At 48.6% G+C, this 13,332-nt stretch overlaps 1 non-coding gene across 1 annotated transcript; it reads right to left on the bottom strand.

Moving 5' to 3' along the window:
* Positions 1-10,777: 10,777 nt before the first annotated feature.
* On the bottom strand, positions 10,778-10,884 carry LOC136553005 (small nucleolar RNA R71). The gene has a single exon (XR_010782913.1). It is a non-coding gene; the product is annotated as a small nucleolar RNA R71 (small nucleolar RNA).
* Between the last annotated feature and the right edge of the window lie 2,448 nt (positions 10,885-13,332).

Here is a 13,332-nt window from a genome sequence, read left to right as displayed (position 1 = left end):
AGCCTATACGGGGCCGAGACCCAAGCGAGCGAAACGCTTGGGACGCCCGAAGTCGTGTCCGAGACCGGCAGGAAAGTATCCGAATGGGATCCCACCGTAGGGAGGCACCGAGCCACCGTGGCCCAACGAACGGCCTCGGCACCCACTAGAGAAATCCTCTGGTACTCTTGGAGTGTGTCTTTGGACCGCTAGCCGTCCCCTAACGAACGGAGTTTGGGCCTCCACTTGGACTACCCGATAACAGCTCACCGGAAGTGCCACCGCTCGTGCCCATCGAGGGTAGCGAGGCACGTTCCACCCCTCCTTCCGAGCGAAAAGGAAGCGCAAGGGTCGCATAAAAAGTCAGGGGAACCCCTGATGGCCTTCTCACCCTATGCAGAGGCTAGGGGGCTCCTCCTGCAAATCTGCTGAGGCCCCACGACCTGGGCTCGTGCCTAAAGGGGCCTCGGCAAACAAACCCTCATGCGTGAGGGGCGTATAAAAAGTCAGGAGAACTCCCGACGGCCCTCTCACGTAGAGGCTAGGGGCTCTTCCTGCAACCTTGCTGAGACCAGAATGGGCTCGGCAAGCTAACCCTCCGTCCGAACGAAAAGGACATGTGAAGATCAGATGAAAGGGCCAGAGCACCCAAGACAAAGACAAACAGTCCAAAACCGTGCTAGAAGTTTCGCTACAAACACGATAAAAGGGCACCAAGCCCGTTACGGTCCAGGGGTTCGAAGGCTGGGCCTCCAAAAGGTTTCGACAGCCACCCCAGGGCAACAGAGTCAGGGACGACATCAGGGCGAGCCTACGAATGGCCTAGGCCCGAGCGAACGGTCGCTCGGGGCGTCCTAAGTCGTGTCCGAGACTGGCGGGGAAGTATCCGAATGGGATCCCACCGTAGGGAGGCACCGAGCCACCGAGGCCCGTGAACAGTCTCGGTACCCACTAGAGAAACCCCCTGGTACTCTTGGAGTGCGTCTCTGGACCACTAGCCGTCCCCCAGCGAACGGGGCTCGGGCCTCCACTCGGACTACCCGCTAACAGCTCACCGGAAGTGTCCACGCTCGCGCCCATCGAGGGTAGCCTGGCACATCCCACCCCTCCTTCCGAGCGAAAGGAAGCGTGAGGATCATACCCAAAGTCAGGGGACCCCTGACGAACCTCTCGCTCCGCACGGAGGCTAGAGGGCTTCTTCCTGTAGCCTCGTCGAGACGCCCGCAACCCGAACTTGCGCTTGGGGGCTCAGCAAATGCAATTAGAACTACTCGTTCAGACGCAAAATGAAGAAAGCCCCTGGAGGAGTAACTCCCCTCCTCCGGGGGCTCGGGGGCTACACCCGGCGGGTGCGCTCGCGCGCACCCACCGGAACCTCAAAAAAGCAAACCCCTATTCCTACGGGGCAGGTATAAACCGAGCCTCGGCAAACCCTTAGGGGGAGTGCGCGCACTCCCCCCGAGGCTCGGGGGCTACTGTCGGGTACCTTAGAATGGGGTACCCCAAGCAAAACACCAAACGGGTTGCCAAAGCCCCATCTAAAAATAATAAAAGCAAGAAGGTAAGTCGTGGGCCCCTCACCCGCCACGACCGAGCCCACTGGGTCCTCCCCCTCCTCGCCTCGAGCCTCGAGCAGGAGGTCTCAGCACCCTGGCGCAAACTCCGCTTCGTGCGAGGCTCCCCAGGAAGGCCTCGGCAGGGAACGCCGTCTCCGTCTCGTCCAAGGCTCTCCACGGAAGGCCTCGGCAGGAGGCGCGTTCTCCGTATCGCGCGAGGCCTCTCGCCCGAGGCCTCGGCAAGGAGCCTGATCTCTGTCTCGCGCGAGGCCTTTCGCCCGGGGCCTCGGCAAGGAGCCTGATCTCCGTCTCGCGCGAGGCCTCATTCTTCGTGTCGCTCGAGGCCGGCTCGTCCGCGGTCCGTCGCCCCCCGCCTCAGTCGACCCTCCCGACAGCATGTCATGTCTCATTAATGCCTCAACCACTCCTGCAATCTCAGCCGGACGGTGGCTCAACGCCACAGGACGGCCGACGCGACCCGAGGTCGCATCAGCGCCATATTGGCCGGGACAGGGCACGGCGGGGATTACCGGCCACTGTGTCCTACCACTGTGTCCATGATCAGCGCCATATCGACTGGGACAGGATACGACGGGGATTACCGGCCACTGTGTCCCAACACTGTACCCATGATCAGCCGCCCGCTCGAGGCCTCGGCACGGTACACCAGGGCCTCGGCGATCTTGGGGTTCGTGCCTGCCGAGACCCCCCCACTGCAGTGCAAGCCTCGGCACCGACCAAGTCTCGGCCTCGCGCACAGTCCGTCCACAGTGGCTTGCATGTTCGCCGCTACGTCCACTCTGAGGCATTCCCGGGGCTCCCACGACGCACATGATATGATGGGACGACCACGCCGCCTCATACTCCAAGGACGGACCACTCCGACGACCACGCCGCCACAGGGACAGGCCACAGGATTCGGACATGCCGCCCCTGTTGGCATGACGCCGCATAGTACTACATGTGCTGCCCTTGTCCTCCCTTCAACTATAAAAGGAGAAGACTTGGGCCACTTAGAGGGGGGGAGAACACTAGGTAACACACACGCACACATTCCAGCCGCTTGAGAGCAACGTCTCAGACGGCCCACACGATACCCTGCCGAGACCTGGGATTGGCTCCCTCTCTCCCTTAGCTTGTAACCCCCTACTACGAGCACTTCGGTGCAAGGAATATAAGTTCGATCTCTCAGACTGGACGTAGGGCACCGATTGCCTGAACTAGTATAAATCTTGTGTCTCTTTGCATCACTATCTGGAATCGGGAGCACGTAGAACAAATTCACTAGTCGGTTGAGGACCCCCGGTCCAAAACACCGACAGGAGGCCTTGAATTGAATGCTCTGATCAGGATTTGGGAGAAGATGGAGCACATATTCGTTCAAGCCAGATGGCCCCAATGCGGGCCTTTGAATTCAGACTACAAGGACACTTTCGACGTGAGATTTTTTTTCTCGTACCGCCACCGGCAAAATAAACAAAATTGAGAGTGGTCTCAGCGCCTGGAGTATTACATTGCATGCTAGTAGTTGTTTTTCCTCCCTTGACAGTGACACAAGCCGCAAATATAAAGCCTGTTCGTTTCGGCTGAAACGATCGTGAATTATAAACCAGAAGTACTGCTGACTGGTTTGGTATGAGAGAAAAATACTGTTCCAGCTTATAATCCACGATCGTATAAGCCGAAATGAACAGACTAATAATTGTCCATGCCCAGCGTTCATGACAACTAACCCATCTTCAGTTTCTAGCCAATCCATCTAGTGGAGGTGGAAGCTGCGATTTCCCTTGACGACGCCCCCCCCCCCCCCCCCCCCTTATAATCCACGATCGTATAAGCCGAAATGAACAGACTGATAATTGTCTATGCCCAGCGTTCATGACAACTAACCCATCTTCAGTTTCTAGCCAATCCATCTAGTGGAGGTGGAAGCTGCGATTTCCCTTGACGCCCCCGCCCCCCCCCCCCCCCCCCCCCCCCCCCCCACCCCCACCACATGCTGTTCGTTCCGGTTTTCGCATTGGCTCGTCTAGTAGTGCAACTGATCATAGCCACCTCAACAGGCACAAACAAATTAAAACCCACCTAATACGGGCATACTACGGCACCTGAGATGCTAATTACTCTCCGTGTAATGAACACGATCCTTCGCTCCGTGGTGATCGACATGGTCATATTCGCTCGATCTGATCCTGTCGTGAGCTTATTTGGAACGTAGAAATTTTATAGGAATCTTGTAGGAATTTCACATGAATCGGTTCAATTTTATAAGAAAAACACGGGAACAAGGATTTTTTTCCGCAATCCAAATAGGCCCAGAGTGCTGCTTTTTTTTCTCAACACGAAGGACAAGACGTACATGTCATTGTATCAGGGAGAAGAAAAAAAATGCGTCGTTACAGCTCATCCCAGTTTACGGAACGGTGCAGCAGCATGTTGCAGTTTAGCTTCACATCTTGTCCCAGCGCTGTAAGCGTGCTTGCATTGGTGATCGATTGCAGATCATGATCAGCAATGCTTTAGGTGACCTAAACACCTTGGTCGACTCTGGACTTGGTATTTATATTGTCAGTTGTCACACACGCTTTACAGACAGGAGGACAGAGAGGCGGCTGAGACGACCGAGACCATGCATGCATGCATGTTACCGTGTCACAAGTTTCGTGCTAATTTAGTTGCTACTGACAACTCCAGCTGCATTTTGCGTGTGATCACACGGGGGTTAACTGCCCGTGATGGCACAAAATGCCGGTGAGGCAACGAACGGAACCGAGTGCGCGTCACAACACCCGTGTGCCAACGTGGGAAAAGATACCACGTACAGAGAAAAAGAAAAAACGAAAAAGGGAAAAAGGAAAAGGGAAAAAGAAACAGTAAAAAAAGGAAATCAGGCAGGCAAAGCCATGCCAAGGCAACGGTGTCCGTGTATGCTGCTGATCTCCCTCCGATTCCACGGGCGGGCCGCGGGCCATGGCAGTTCGGCGAGCTTTGCTTCGCTTGCCCAGCCTGGCTGACCGACACGGCATGTTTCTCCATTAACTGCTCGCCGAGACCCCAGCGTGAGGATGCAATGCAATTGCAACCGGAGCACGCACGGACAGCGTAATGTCTTCCGAGTACCCAACCGATCAACTTGCTGTCCCGCTTCCGTCCCGAGCGTCGTCGTCGTCGTCTGCCTGTTCCCGTTTTTTTCGAGCTACTGCGCACGTTGCTCCTTGGCTCTGTCAGTGCAGGCAGCGAGCGTACCAGGCACGACCAGCGCGACGCATGGCTGGCTTTGCCGTGCAACACGGAAACAGTGCGGGGGGGGGGGGATTAGGTCTGTTCAATCGAGGAACTGTGGGTTAGGTCGATCCTCCTCCATGGCTACTGCAGCACTCCTATACTGTTCAGGAACGAGCAATCATGCACTCGCCCGCGCAACGCCAAGCGTCGGGCCAATGAGGCCGACGGGAGTACGTGTCCTCGTCTGATACGTACGTACGTATGGGCCAAGTCAAATGGAAGGCCGAGGCGATTGCGACCCGGCACGAGCGCGGCGCGACGGCCGAACCAGCCAGCCTGCCAGGGACCAGCAGCAGGAGCAGTTGGGGGCCGTCCGTTCCCTCCCGAAGAGGCAAATGCCGTCGACGAGGCGTTTCCTCGGTCGATCGACGCGGTCACGCTCGGCCCCGGCGCGCCACCGAACGAACGCGACGAGCCGAACTGCAGCCTGTTCGGCTGGGGCTGAAACGATCATGGATTATTATTGCTGGCTGATTTAGTGTGATAGAAAAATATTGTTCTGATTAAAAATTTACGATTATTTACAACAAGGCTGCTGGTTGTCGGCACGCCTTCCGATCGGCGAAGGCGATCGCGCGAGCTGCCGCGGGGAACTCGCTGGGGTTAGCGGCGTGCGGGGGCGGCACGCGTGGGGTTGCTGCATCTGGCGGGCGGCGCGCGGGCTCCACGGCTCCTCCGGTGCCATCCGGTCCCCTACTCGTCGTGCGTCCGTCAGATGCCCCGCCCAACGGGGCTTCCTGGTGCAATTGGTTGGTTTTTTTTTTTTTGATAACATGTGCAATTGTTTAGTTGAATTCGCGCAGCGGCAGCAACGACGGTGCGGCGTACCGTAAGGCGCGGCCATCGATGCGTGTCGTGGCGTTGCAGGAGTCGGTAAATGGCGCGGCTCGTCTCCGTGCGTGCGTGCGTGCCAGGGTAAACACGCACGGCCGACGCCAATCCTCATCTTTCCTGTCAAATCCTCAGGCGGATTTCTTTCCGTGGCCAGACGGTGTCGGGAATCCCCGTCAACCGGTGCACGCCGTTCAGCCAGCCGTTGGTTCTATTTACGGTGAGCTCAGTTGCTTGGTCGCCACTGGGGCACTGCCAGAGTCGCCAACATCTATTTTTTTTTTTGTTAAAACTGTTGCGTTATTAAGAGATTGAAAGTTGGTGGGATGACATAGCTAATAGTGGAAGATGACGTGGATACTTAATGTTTAGATATAACTTATTTTATTTTTATTTTATGCTCTCATGTTTCACAAGGCCAGCTTTAGTTCGGCTTTTTATAATTTGTAGTTTGGTCCCACTTATACAAGTACGGGCCTATGCGGCTATGCCGTGATAGGCTATACAACTAATTAAACTAAACACACACTTGGAACACGGTCCAATTGTTTAATTTCTCGATGCGTCGACAAATCAATCTAGAATCAGAGAGTAGTGTGGGCGCACCAATCCAAAGAATAAAGATGCATACTAGTAGTATCAACAGGCTATATGCAAGTTTTGCAATCCAGTGTGCTCAATTTTACTAAACTTAACCGTGATGTGCGTGGCACGCCCTAAATTTAAATCGACCACACACCTTGGTTGTTGAAACTCATGACACAGTTGTGTGAATTTCTAAATGCCTTAAAAATCGGTCTAACATGGAAGTAACCAATAATCCAAACAATAAAGACATATCAATAGGCTATATATGTACGAACTGATTTGTAACTGTGCAATTAATGCGTGTGCTACCTACCTACATTTTCACAAATCTTGATGGTTAATTATTCCGTCACGCACGCTAAATCTTGCTATTTCTCTTGGTGCCTCCATATTAATTCTCACGAGCTATGCTAGGAAAAAAATAAATCATATAAATTCCTACAACAATGCAAAAGTGCAAAAACATATATAATCTGGTCATTGAATTTGAGCAAAAGTCCCAACCATGCATTGATTTTGAAGACTCAATGTTAAGGACAGTCTCCATGAAGATGTCATGGGAGTTTTATGGGCAATGACATGTCAACAAAAATAAATGTTTTATATATATATAAGAAGAAAGAGAAGATTTGAGTTTCATGGCCACGAAACGAATCGGAGTTGTTTCCCCGACTTGGAAACCGAACGAAACCTGCATTGAGACCATTTCTCTCGTGTCATCCGATCCCGTGCGGTCCGTGACGATGAAAGGAAGGAGGGGCCCGGCGCCGTGGCTTGGGGCCAGAGCCGCCATGCGTGCGCGTCGTCGGGGAAGCAGGGGCCGTCCGGGCGCCGCGGCCGCATCGTCGGGGAAGCAGGGGCCGGGCGCCGCGGCCGCCCGCAGCTTAGGGCACGGTCTGCTCGCTGGGGAAGATGGCTTCTTGTTGAAATTGCTCAACGCAATCTTGGGGAGGAACGAGACGAACCCGTAGGTCGTCGTGATCGGTGCCAATGGAAGGCGCGGCGGAGAGGACGAGGACGGAGGTGTGCGTGACCGGCGCGGGAGGCTTCGTGGCCTCGTGGCTCGTTGAGCGCCTTTCTCGCCGGCGGCCGATACGTGGTCCATGGCACCGTCCGTGATCCGGATACGAAATCACTGCTTGTCTCTTGCTCCTGGTGAACTGGCGTGTGTGCGTGCGTACATGTCAATGATCGATCTGTGCTGTGCGTGGCGCGCAGGCGACGCCAAGAACACGCACCTGGCGGCGATGGATGGCGCCGCGGACCGGCTATGCCTGTTCACGGCCGACTTGCTGGACTACGGCAGCGTGGCGGCGGCCATCGCCGGCTGCGACGGCTTCTTCCACGTGGTGTCGTTCGTGGCCGCCGTGATGGTGAACCCTGGCTGGCCCCAGAACGAGGTCATGGACGAAGCCTGCTGGTCTGATATCGAATTCTACAGAACCACTCAAGTGACAGCAAAAGAGAACGGTGAAATAGAGTGGAGAAAATGGCTATATAGTTCACATGCCACAGTAGATCACAACACCTTACAAGAATTAAATGTTTTAACTAGTCTATGAAATAGTGAAATAAAAGTGTGCAGTGAGAAAGCGTGTTTCATTCTTAGTTACTAATACTGTTACGTCTTGGAAACAGTGGGATGAAATCTTCAATTGAGACTGGCCTAATAACAACTAGAAGGATATCTCGCACTTTGCTGCGGGAATCTCTTAGAAATAAAACCGTTGTATGTATGAGTTGAATCATCTACATGTTCTAAGATTTATTTTTGTTAAAATTGTTGCATTAAAAGGTTAGAAATTAGTGGAATAACATGGCTATTAGTGGGGGATGACGTAGATAGTTAGTGAAAGATGATGTGGATGGCTTACATGTTAAAATAGAACTTATCATGGGGATTAACTTTATAAGAGATATAGATTTAGATGTGCCCCTCGTGTCTGCTAACTTTCCACTTCCTCGTCTTACATCCTTGAAAGGTTGCATTCACGTATGCATTTAGAAGCGGACATTGAAATTTTGTTGGAGAGGAGCTTCAAACCATCTTTAATCACCACAAACTCTTCTATCTCTTATCGATATTTTTAAAACAATAAGAGAGGTTCCATTCCACTACCCACAATGTTGCTCTAAAATCGAATGCTACCAAGACCGATGCTAAGAAAATATCCCAACAACACATCGTTAAGCATCGGCGCTCTGGTATGACTCGATGTTGGTTTTTTAACTCGACATCGTCTACCATAGTGGTATTACCTGGTGGAGTAAGTTTTAGCATCGATGTTGACGGTAGTTAACAACCAACTTAAACCGTCAATTAAACATACATAAGGGCATAAACATAATCACCAATGAAGGTTTAGGGTTTAAACTAGTAATTTCCACAAGTTTTGGTGAATCCGTGTTTTCAGCAGGGTTTAATCAGAAAACCGTCAAGAGGGATCTAAATGTCAAAGGAAAATACGGAGTTCCACCGCGGTACCTACGTGGGAAGACTCTAGAAGGGTACATAAGCCATGTCACCGAAGCGGAGGGCCACCCCCTGACAGATGGGGCTGCCCGGCCTACAGGTGGGGTCGCCCGACCCTCTGGTCCCACTTGTCAGCCAGCTTCGTATGGCGGTCTTCCACCGTCTTTGAGGATACATCTAGGCCTTTGCTTAAGTCGGTTTGATCCAAGGGCTCACGTTGGACCCTCAGGGCTATATAATCCAGCCCCTGCCTCCCCCAGGGATCATAAGTCATCAAGTCCTTTGAGAAGACAAAAACCCTAATATCCTTAGAGCTCCTCCTCCTCCATAGCATAGCTAGTTAGGATAAATCTAGAGGGAGGCAAGCAAGACTTCGCTTGGATTCCCGATCTTGTCAAGAGTGTGGTTCGGTATAAACTTTGTACCCCTCTCTCTTTTGTTTCTCTATTATTTTTATATGCTAGTTACATTTGTTATGACAATCTTAATATTCATCTTATTCATGTTCTTCATTATGATGTTCATCGTCTACTTTGATGGTATGCTTAGTATAGCTAGTTTATCATTATGTTTATACATAAGTTCATATAGCGCTCACTCCAAGGTACCATGGGTGGGTGGTCGACATTGTGCAAGCGTGGTGCTTATACGTTGTTTACTTATAGATACACCCTATATTCTGGGTCATGTGGTAGATCGTTGATGTGACATTGCCGTTGAATCCTTTGTAGTCCACTCTTCGAATATAGGCGCACATAGGGTCCGATTACGAAGGTAGAACAAGCTCTACCCTCAATCTTCCTTAGTAATATCCCTTTTGTGTAGATATGATGATGATCTTTGCCATGATTACTAGGTGTAATTGCACTAATCAAATGTATGCTTTGACTTGTAATTAAGAATGACTTAGGAATTATTCCTCTAACATTCTACGTGACCATGCTAATGCCATAGAAATGAGTGGTTTGAGTGACTTATCATTATCATTACTTATCATATATACATATCTTATCTTATGACTTATCCCTGTTGTGAGTAGGGTATTTGTTATGGTTTATTTCTCCTTTAATAATATAAGTTATCAATACATGTCTATGCTAGACCTTCCCAGTGGTAAAAATATAAATAACGATACTTGGAGTACTCTCGGGTAAAATGCTACAAGGGTATATTATCTGTACGCTTGTGGATACTCTTTATTCATAGATTTATATAGTCACATATCTCTGGCATCATCACTAGGGATGATAACTTAGTAAAGTTAGGAGATATAGGTTTATAATAGGTGGCTAAGTACTTCAACCAAGTGACACGTTAATAAATACCAATAAGCATTTCTGGGCTTTTGCTAGGGGTTAGGATTTAAACTTTGTTCTTAATAGCAACGCTAAAAAATGTCAACAAGCATTTTTGGCACCGTTGCCGGGGAAGGTAACTAGGCAAAGGAAGTATTGATAAACTTATAATTATTGATGTGATCGAGGAAAACCATTGACCCCTGCTCGAGCAGGATTACCCTTGTTTTGTCTACTTTTGTATCTTATGCAGGGTAATGTATGACCGGTTTTTGACCTTTCGACAAACTACGTTGAAGACCCAGAAGCTTTAATCAGGAGAACCAGAGCTAAACTCAAGAAAGTCTTAGCTTTAAAATCAGAAGACAACCATATAAGGCAAAACTTAATACTAGAATTTGAAGCCATAGCTAATAGGACTCTCCATGAATTCTCTGCTCCAACTACGGTCAACATCCGTACTGGACAGACAGTCAATGTCGGAGACAATGGATTCGAGCAGGCAGCTCTCATCAATATGGTGCAAGAAAACCAATTTTGTGGAAAGGCACATGAAGATGTAAGTGCACATCTCCAACACTTTTTAGAGATCTACAACACCTTCACCATCAAAGGAATAACCCAGGACGCCATACTACTTTGTCTTTTCCCATTTTCACTTTTGGGGGAAGGCAAAACAGTGGTTCTACGCCAATAAAGATAGAAACACTACATGGGATAACTGCTTCACTGTCTTTCTAGCAAAGTTCTTTCCCACAGGCAAGACCAATGCTCTACGTGGGAGAATTTCAAGTTTTCCACAACAACATGATGAATCTGTCCCTGAGGCATGAGAATGCTTTTAAGACTATATATCAGAATGTCCTCATCATAGGATGAAGAACTGGCTACTCATGTAGACGTTCTACCATGGGTTGACCAACAGTACCTGTGAGACCATGGATGCTGCTGCTGGAGGTGCATTCTTGTCACTTACACTTCTAGTTGCGACCACTCTTATGGAGAAGATGGCCTACAACCAGGGCTGGAATGAAGAACATGTTCAGACCTGCAAGAGAGGTGGAGGTATGCATCAACTCAAGGAGGTAGACATGCTATCTGCCAAGATGGACCTACTGATGAAGAAGCTCGAAGACCAAGCTAATGAAAAGCAAGAAGTCATGCACATTCATGATTCCTGCATGATATGTGAAGTATATGGCAACACTGGGCATTTAGGGAATAGCTGTCCTAAAACCTAAGAGGATATGAACTTTGTCAACAACAACTACTACTATCGTCCTCAACGGAATCAAGGATAGAACCAGCAATAGAGGCCAAACTACCAAGGTAACTATCAAGGTAATAATTATAATAACTTCAATCAACCACCCTTGATAGAATTATTTGCTGGTCAATCTAGACTTATGGAAGGATTATTTAAGAAGGTAGCTACCAATAATAAAATTCTAGAAAATATAAATAATAGAATGGATAGCTTTGCTTCTGCCATTAAGAACCAGCATAGCTTTAATAAAATGATAGAATCACAAATAACTCAGCTGGCGGCTGCTGTTTCTCCATCCGACAAAGGTAAGATTCTGGGGCAGCAAAAAATTTAGAAACTACAAATCTTGTCGATATTCACAATGCAGCTTACTACTACACGGAGCCATCGACGGGAAGCTGAATAGATTATACCTTGCCTGAGAAGAAGAGCGACCTAGGGAGACCTATCATCTCCATCACCATTGGACCTCACATTTTTGAAGAAGTTGTCTGTGACTTCGGAGCAAGCGTCAACATCATGCCTAAGGTAATCTATGATCGAATTAATAGAGATGCTTTATTGTACAAAATATGCGTTTACAGCTGGCAGATCAGTCACTCTGTTACCCCAAGGGAATTCTTGAAGATGCCATTATTTGAGTGGGACAATCATATGTTCCCATAGATTTTATGGTTTTGGAAATAGGCGGATATGTAAGGGCACCCATTATTTTGGGCCGACCTTTCCTAAGCACCGCAAAAGCCATCATGTACGCAGACAGTGACAAGATTTGCTTCACAATTAAGGATAGAAAAGAGAAGTTTTTATTCAAGAATCATATCTTGCAATCTCCCAGACATCCGCAGACGCCATATTTGCCCGAAGTGGCAATAGTGACCAAGAAAAGAACAATAGGAGAAGAAGGAAGAACAAAGTTAGGCAACCACATGAATAGACAGTCAATATGATCAACACACTCAGATCAGAGTATGACCACCTCCTCACTTCACCATTCCTTACCAAGAAGGATGATCCTAGTGTACCAACGATTGAGTGTACCATTGGACAAAGAATATTCCACAAGACCTTCTACGACATTGCATCGGGGGTCAACATAATATCCAAGGTAACGCATGAATATTTATTCAGTGATGAACCTTTGTTCCCTACATACATGCAATTACAGATGGTGGATCAATTAATTCGATTACCGGAGGGGATATCAAAAGATATTATTGTAAGAATACATGATCACTATGCCCCTATCGACTTCATGGTTTTGGACATGGGTGAAGAAGAAGATGATACACCCATCATTCTTGGAAGACCGTTCCTCTACACCACCAATGCAATCATCTACGTCGGATCTAGACAAGTCCACTTCTAATTCCCTAGAGAAAAGGTATGCTCGTATTTTAATAGTTACACTACTTATGAGCAGCCAAAGAAGTCCCGCTCCAAGAGGAGACGTCGATCATCCCAAAACCAGAAGAATCAATCTCTAAAGAATGAATGGGGGGAAGATAAGAAACATGAAGGAGTTATAAAAGATGAACTCACTCCGCCAAAGTCAAGTCCACAGACCAAGCAGGTATGGAAAGAGAAGGTAACATCGTCACCAAAGTCACAAGAGGTGCAATCATCAGGGTCTTCATCCCCGGGATCGATTAATGCACCCAAGGAATGAACGAGATAGGAGAAGAGTCCTGTCCGGAGGACTTCAAAATCCAAACCCTGGCCATGAGATAACATCAGTAGTTATCCATATTTACTTTTTAGTACTGCATAAATTATTTTTCACTTTAGCATATTTACTTTTTCTGCATTAGCATTGCATTTAGAAAAGAAAAATAAAAAGTTCCATTATTGCATTATATCATTGCATCATAAAGCCTAAAGCCACATGTGAAAATTTTCTCGGCGTGTAAAAGCCCAAAGGAATATTCATCGTGGTGGCATAAAAATAAAAAAAACACATGCATACATATTTTCTTTCTGCATTATATAAATAATAAAATCCAAAAATATATTAAATAGACATCCTACTAAGACTTTGTCAATTAGAAAATCTATCTA

This window comes from Miscanthus floridulus, chromosome 4 (assembly GCF_019320115.1).
Source record: "Miscanthus floridulus cultivar M001 chromosome 4, ASM1932011v1, whole genome shotgun sequence".
In the NCBI taxonomy this organism is placed as follows: domain Eukaryota; kingdom Viridiplantae; phylum Streptophyta; class Magnoliopsida; order Poales; family Poaceae; genus Miscanthus; species Miscanthus floridulus.
The sequence above is the reverse complement of the archived record's forward strand: the minus strand, read 5'-3'. Positions and strand labels throughout refer to the sequence as shown.